The sequence below is a fragment of the Trichechus manatus genome, unplaced genomic scaffold (assembly GCF_000243295.1).
Source record: "Trichechus manatus latirostris isolate Lorelei unplaced genomic scaffold, TriManLat1.0 scaffold00127, whole genome shotgun sequence".
Taxonomy (NCBI): Eukaryota; Metazoa; Chordata; class Mammalia; order Sirenia; family Trichechidae; genus Trichechus; species Trichechus manatus.
In genome coordinates this window covers 4,021,109-4,027,683 of record NW_004444063.1, presented here as the reverse complement: position 1 = coordinate 4,027,683, position 6,575 = coordinate 4,021,109, and positions in this window count along the sequence as shown.

Genomic DNA, 6,575 nt, shown 5'->3' with positions numbered 1-6,575 from the left:
GCTTTACAGCTCTTGGCCTGGGTTGCCTTTCTTTCTTGATATGCCTGGCATTTTGGTTAGCCTTTAAAAATCTAAATTATGATTTCTGCTGGCTTCAATAAATTGTAAAATGACTAGAAATGGAGGAATGTGACAATAAGCAAGACGCAGTCTCATCCCTCAAGGACCTTTCAGTTTAGCAAGGAAATGTGTTAGGTCATAGCTAACTATAAAAGGAGGCAGGGGGACAGAAAGGATAACAAAATGCAAAGTGGTAGTGGGGTGAGGAGGTAGGAGTCATGAAATGCTAGTTTGTTTGAGGTGAGCCAATATTTTTGTTGTTGTTATAAAAGCAATACATGGTAATTATAAAAATTTTGGAAAATTCAGAAAAATTTAGTGGGAATAAGAATCACCCTTAGTCACACCTCACAGATATAACCAGTTTTATAAGATTATAATCATACTATATACACTTAAAATTAAAAATTTAATTATATATTTTGGACACTTTCCCATGTAATTATTTTTCTAAATCATGAATTTTAATGGATAAATATTTAATGGAATATGATAGTTAAGAGCACAACCTCTAGCTACGTATTATAGTTCAAAGACTGGTTTCAACATTACTAGCCACTCGATGAAGTTTCAGTTCCTCCATGTGAAAAATTAGAACTAATATCCAGAAGGAATGATGTATCATATTGAGAGAATAACATACGTAAAGGAATAGAAATGGAAAAAGCACCAGGCAAGTATAATGATTTGACTGGATGGGTTTGGGTTGGACCACAGGGGACCTCAAATCCCAAACTGTAGAGCCTTTTGGGAGTTTTGACCAGAACAGGAATGTGGTCTCAGCTGTGTTTTTGAAAGCTTGCTCTGGCACCAGTGTGTGGGTAGTACTGGAAGAGGTCAAGACCGAAAGCTGAGATCAGTAATGACTCTGCTGAAATCTTGCAGGTGAGAGGTAACAAGGACCTGGGTGGGGTCACTGGGGACAGAGAAATAGGGAATGATGTGTGAGAAACTGCAAAGGTTGAACCCATAAAGGAGATATCAAAGTCCAAAGTTGTAACTTGGATTTGTAAGTCTGCTTCTTATCTCCACTAGGACCGCCTTCGTGCAGGTCCCTATCATTTCTGGCCTGGGTGACTGCAACAACTCCACTCTTTCCCTTCCAATCAATTCTCCTCACAGCAGCTGAATTGATTTTTTTTTTTAATGGATTCTTCTTAAAGCAATAATTTGATCAAGTTACTCCCATGTTTAAAATTCTCAGATATTTCCCAGAGCCTATAAAATATTAATTCCTTTCAATGGTTTATAAACCCTTTGCTGCTCTGGCCCCTTCTACCTCTTCGATCTCCTCATCCCATTCTCTGCCTTGCTCACCACAGCAAGCTTATTCCTGCCTCTGGGTCTTTGTAGGTGATGTTTTATTTGTCTGGAGCTCTTCTTTTGCCCACCTTCTCACTTTGTGTAGCTAGCTTTTCCATCCTTTAGATCACAGCTTAAATGTCACCTCCTTTCCTAACCATCCTATCCAAATCAGGTCCCTGCTTGTTAGTCTTTATCTCAGCACCTATTCTGTAATAGCACTTATCACAATTTGAAATGTAAATACATATATTTATTTACATTTTTATTTTCTATTTCCTCCACTGTAAACACAGAAGGAAGAGGCCTTGCCTGTCCTGTTCTGTCTTTGCTTGGTGCCTAGCACAGTGCCTGGCATATGGAAGGCATTTAATAAATATTTGTTGAAATAATTAATTAAGGAGCTGGTGAGGCCATTCAGCAGAAATAGTCATCAGGAAAAGACAGGTTTAGAGGAGAAGTTAAGTCTCAGATCTCTGATACTCTGGTACTGGGTTGGGGGTGGGGGGAGTTAAGGGAGGTACTTGGGGATAGAAAAGGAAGAAGAAGAAGCGTTGGCATTTGATATTGTACTTCCAGCCCTGTCCAAGGGATACGAGGTCTGACCAGAGGCTAACACCATTTCAGCTACACTATCAGGCCTGTGCGTACGGATGGGATATAAAGTACCATGATAGTTAAGAAACTGAAAGAAAGAAAGACCAACATAATCAGTTTAGAAACAAGTGCTATAAGTGCCATAAGTGAATTAATAAGGGTCAAAATAGTCAGAATAGAACTTTGGAAGAAATGGCACTTTAAATTTATTCATTCAAAATCTTTACTAAACACCTGTTAAGTTCTAGGGCCCAAGCCAAGTGCTAAAAATACATAAGTGAATAAGATATAGTCCCTGCTGTCTACTCTCTGACAGCCTGAACAGGGAGACAGACATGAAATCAAAATGAAATGTCTTAGAATTCACTGGATGTGTGTAGACTTATATTCCATTAAGGAAAGATAAACATAGAAACAAATATGTAACAATGATGAGAAGTACGGCACAAATGGTTAAGCACTGGGCTACTAACTGAAAGGTTGGTGGTTCAAATCCACCCAGAGGTGCCTCAGAAGAAAGTCCTGGCAACCTACTTCCAAAAGGTCACAGCCATTGAAAACTCTATGGAGCGCAGTTCTACTATGAAACACATGGGTTTGCCATGAGTCAGAATCAACTTGACAGCAACGGATTTTTTTTTTTTTTTCAGTAACGATTTATAGTCCGTTGAAGAGAGGAAAACAGAAACAAATAAGTTAACAGTGACAAGAAGTACTATGAAGAAAACTAAGCAGAGTAAAAGGGATAGAGCGAGCAGGGAGGTTACGTTGTTATGTAAGGTGTTCAGAGAAGTTACTCTTAATAAGATTACATTTGAATAAAGACCTGGAGAGTTAGGAATTGAGCTACATAAATGTAGCATCTCAAGTAATCGGAATAGCAAGTGTGAAGGCAGGTCTGTGCTTGGATAGCTAGAGAAACAGCAAGCTTATCTGGAGTGGAGTGAGAGAGGAGTGTAGAAGACGATAAGGTCAGAGAAGTAGCAAGGCCAGGTCTTGTGGGGCCTTGAAGGCCATGGGTAGAATTTTGGATTTTACTCAGCATGAGATGAGAAAAGCCATGCAGAGAAATTTTAACTTGATGTAGTGGGCGCAGGTATCAATTGCAGGCTTTGGGGTACAGAAAATAAAAAACTGAATCAGTATTTTAGGAACTCAGTTAAACATGTGGGATGATCTGGAGAGAGGGAAACCAGAAAGACTATTCCAATAGCTCAAATTCAAGATGATGGAAGCTAACCAGAGTGGGCAATGAGAATGGCAAGAACGACATAAAAATGAAAAAATTTCAAAGAAAGCAATGGATTTACTGCCTAGATGTGAGATGAGTGTACTTGTGATGTTGCTTCAGAGTTACTGACTTCAGATACCAACAGATGTCCCATCAGAGGCAAATGAGGCCAAAGGAACTGAGCCTAAAACGGAGCCACAAGAGAGTTTCAGTGAATGAATTAGTTGACCTGTTGTTTCTAATTGAAACCACTTTTGTGTATTTGTTTGAAATAGAAACAGAACAAATCTTTTTCTAATAGCTAGAAGACCTAAAGTAACTTCTCCCTTCCTGAAAATTGATCCTGTTCATCAGTTGACGATACAATAGTCTGGGCAAACGGGCCCTGGTGTGAGCCTAAGTCCGCCTTCGTGTTTCTAATTTTATTTTTAGAAATAAAAATTTCTAATTTTATTAGAAATGCTTGTCTTTCTCTTTTGAATCTAAATAAATAATCAAATATAGTGGCATAGTCTTTGTATACTGCTTCTCCTCTTGATGGAGCCCTGGTGGCGTAATGATTAAGAGCTCCTCAGCTAATCCACCAGCCGCTCTTTGGAAACCCTAGGGAACAGTTCTACTCTGTCCTATAGGACTGAGAGTCAGAATTGACTCGATGGCAATGGGTTCGGGTTTTCTCCCCTTGATGAAGTCATTTCTGGTCACTTATTTTGTTGTTTATAAATTTATTAAGCAGGGCAGAAGGTTCTGAAAATAACATGCAGAAAATCAGATAATGGACATATGAAAAGTGTACATGTGGCAGAAGGGTCCTGTTGTTCTGGAAAAGAAAGATTAAAAAAGTAGAATATATTATCAATAACAGTTTAGGAAAGTGTATATAGTATTAGATAGATATAGGAAATTGACATCTTTTACAGCTGCTAATAGCACTAACGGAGCTTGGTGGTGCAGTGGTTAAGAGCTCAGGCTGCTAACCAAAAAGGTCAGTGTTTGAATCCTCCTTGGAAACCCTGTGGGACAGTTCTACTTTGCCCCATAGGGTTGCTATGAGTCGGAGTCAACTTGAAGGCAATAGGTTTGGTTTTTGGTTTTTAACAGCACTAACGAGTGTCCGTGGGTGGCACGAGTGGTTACGTAAGTGCTCAGGTACTAACCAAAAGTCGGCAGTTCAAGTTCACGCAGAGGCACCTTGGAAGAAAGAACTGGTGATCTACTTCTAAAAAGTCACAGCCATTGAAAACTCTAAGGAGTGCAAGTCTACTCTGAAACACATGTGGTCACCATGCATCAAAATCAACAGTAACTGGTTTAATAGCACCAATAAAATTTCCATGCTATTTATATGGCCATACTTTAAGTAGTCAGAGAAGGATTTGATATTGTGTGGATAATACTTAATATGAAAATTACTTAACTTTTGCTTTTTGAATATGTTGTCCCACCATAATTGCTTAAATTTATTTTCCTTCTATCCCTGAGGGCAGACAGATGACAAATGCTGCTTTTCTCATCAATATTTTAAAACTGACTACATTGAAAATGGAAAAATCATTTGAAAAATTAACCATAATTTTGGGGGAATAATGGCAACAGAGAAACTTAGGAGTGAAACAAATTATAGAAAAAGCATTATTTACTTATTAGTAAGTCATGTTTATTTAACCAATCAGGTTATTTATTTATTTTTTTAATTGTGCACCAGGTGAAAGTTTACAGAGAAAATTAGTTTTCCATTCGATAGTTTGAACATAAAACGTTCCAGTTGGCTTCATTCCTCACAATGTGTCAGCACTCTCCTCATTTCCACCCTGGGTTCCCCACTTCCTTTCCTCCTAATTTTCTACCCCTTCCTGGCTTCTAATCTTTGCTTTTGGGCAATGTTGTACTTTTGATCTCGTATGATTGATAGTGTTCCAAGGAGCATGTTCCTCTCAAGTGTTATTGTTTATTTTATGGGCTTGTCTACTGTTTGTCTGGAAAGTGGTCTCCGGGAATGGCTTCAGTTCCAAGTCAGAAGGGTGTTTTAGGGCCATAGTCCCAGGAGTTCGTCCAGTCTCTGTCAGACCAGTTTAAGTCTGGTATTTTTGTGAATTTGATTTTTTGTACTACATTTTTCTCCCGCTCTGTCCAGGACCCTCTGCTGTGATCCTGGTCAGAATGGTCAGTAGTGGTGCCGGGCACCATCTAGTTCTTCTGGTCTCGGGGTCTTGTAGGCTGAGGTTCATGTGGTCCATTAGTCCTTCGGACAAATTGCTCTCTTCAGTCTTTGGTTTTCTTCACTCTCCATTGCTCCAGAGGGGAAGAGACCAATAGTTGTATCTTAGATGGCTGCTCTCAAGCTTTTAAGATCCCAGATGCTACTCACTAAAGTAGGATGCAGAATATTGTCTTTATGAATTATGTTGTGTCAATTGTCGTAGATGTCCCTCAAGTCTATGGTCCTTTGCCTTCAAGCCTAGGAACTTCATCCCACGAGGTATTTGGTTATGTCTAAGAGGTTTCCCCGATTGTGCCCCTTGTGTGCTCTATTGTCTATATTAATATATGGGGAGCACCTACAGTCATGTATGTAGAAATATCCACCACCAAACCTGTATGTGTCAGTGGGTATGCTCCCTTACACCCTCCCACACCTCTTGGCGTATCTGTCTACCTATGTATCCATTTGTAAATTATTTTTGTTAATATTATTGTTGCATGATTGTCTATGCTATAGTAGTTCCATTGCTGTTGTTGTCGTTGTGTGCCATCTAGTCAATTCTGACTCATAGCAACCCTATAGGACAGAGTAAAACTGCCCCATAGGGTTTCCAAGGAGCAGCTGGTGGATTTGAACTGCTGACCTTTTGGTCAGGAGCTTGAACTCTTAACCACTTCCCCACCAGGGCTCCAGTATTACCATGTTATTGTTGTTGTTGTTAGGTGCCGTCAGGTTGGTTCCGACTCATAGTGATCCCATGTACCACAGAACAAAACAGTGCCTGGTTCTGTGCCATACTCACAATTGTTGTTATGCCTGAGCCCATTGTTGCAGCCACTGTGTCAATCCATCTTGTTGAGGGTCTTCCTCTTCTTTTGCTGACCCTGTACTTTACCAAGCATGATGTCCTTCTCCAGGGACTGATCCCTCCTGACAACATGTCCAAAGTATGTAAGACGAAGTCTTGCCATCCTTGCTTCTAAGAAGCATTCTGGTTGTACTTCTTCCAAGGCAGATTTGTTTGTTCTTTCGGCAGTCCATTGTATATCCAATATTCTTCTAAGGAGCCCTTTATTCTTGTGTTCCTCTCAATGTCCTCTCTGCATTGGTCATTTTGTGCTGACTTCTCCCATATTGTGTATTGCCTTTCCCTTCACCAATACTAACACATGTCTTCTATCT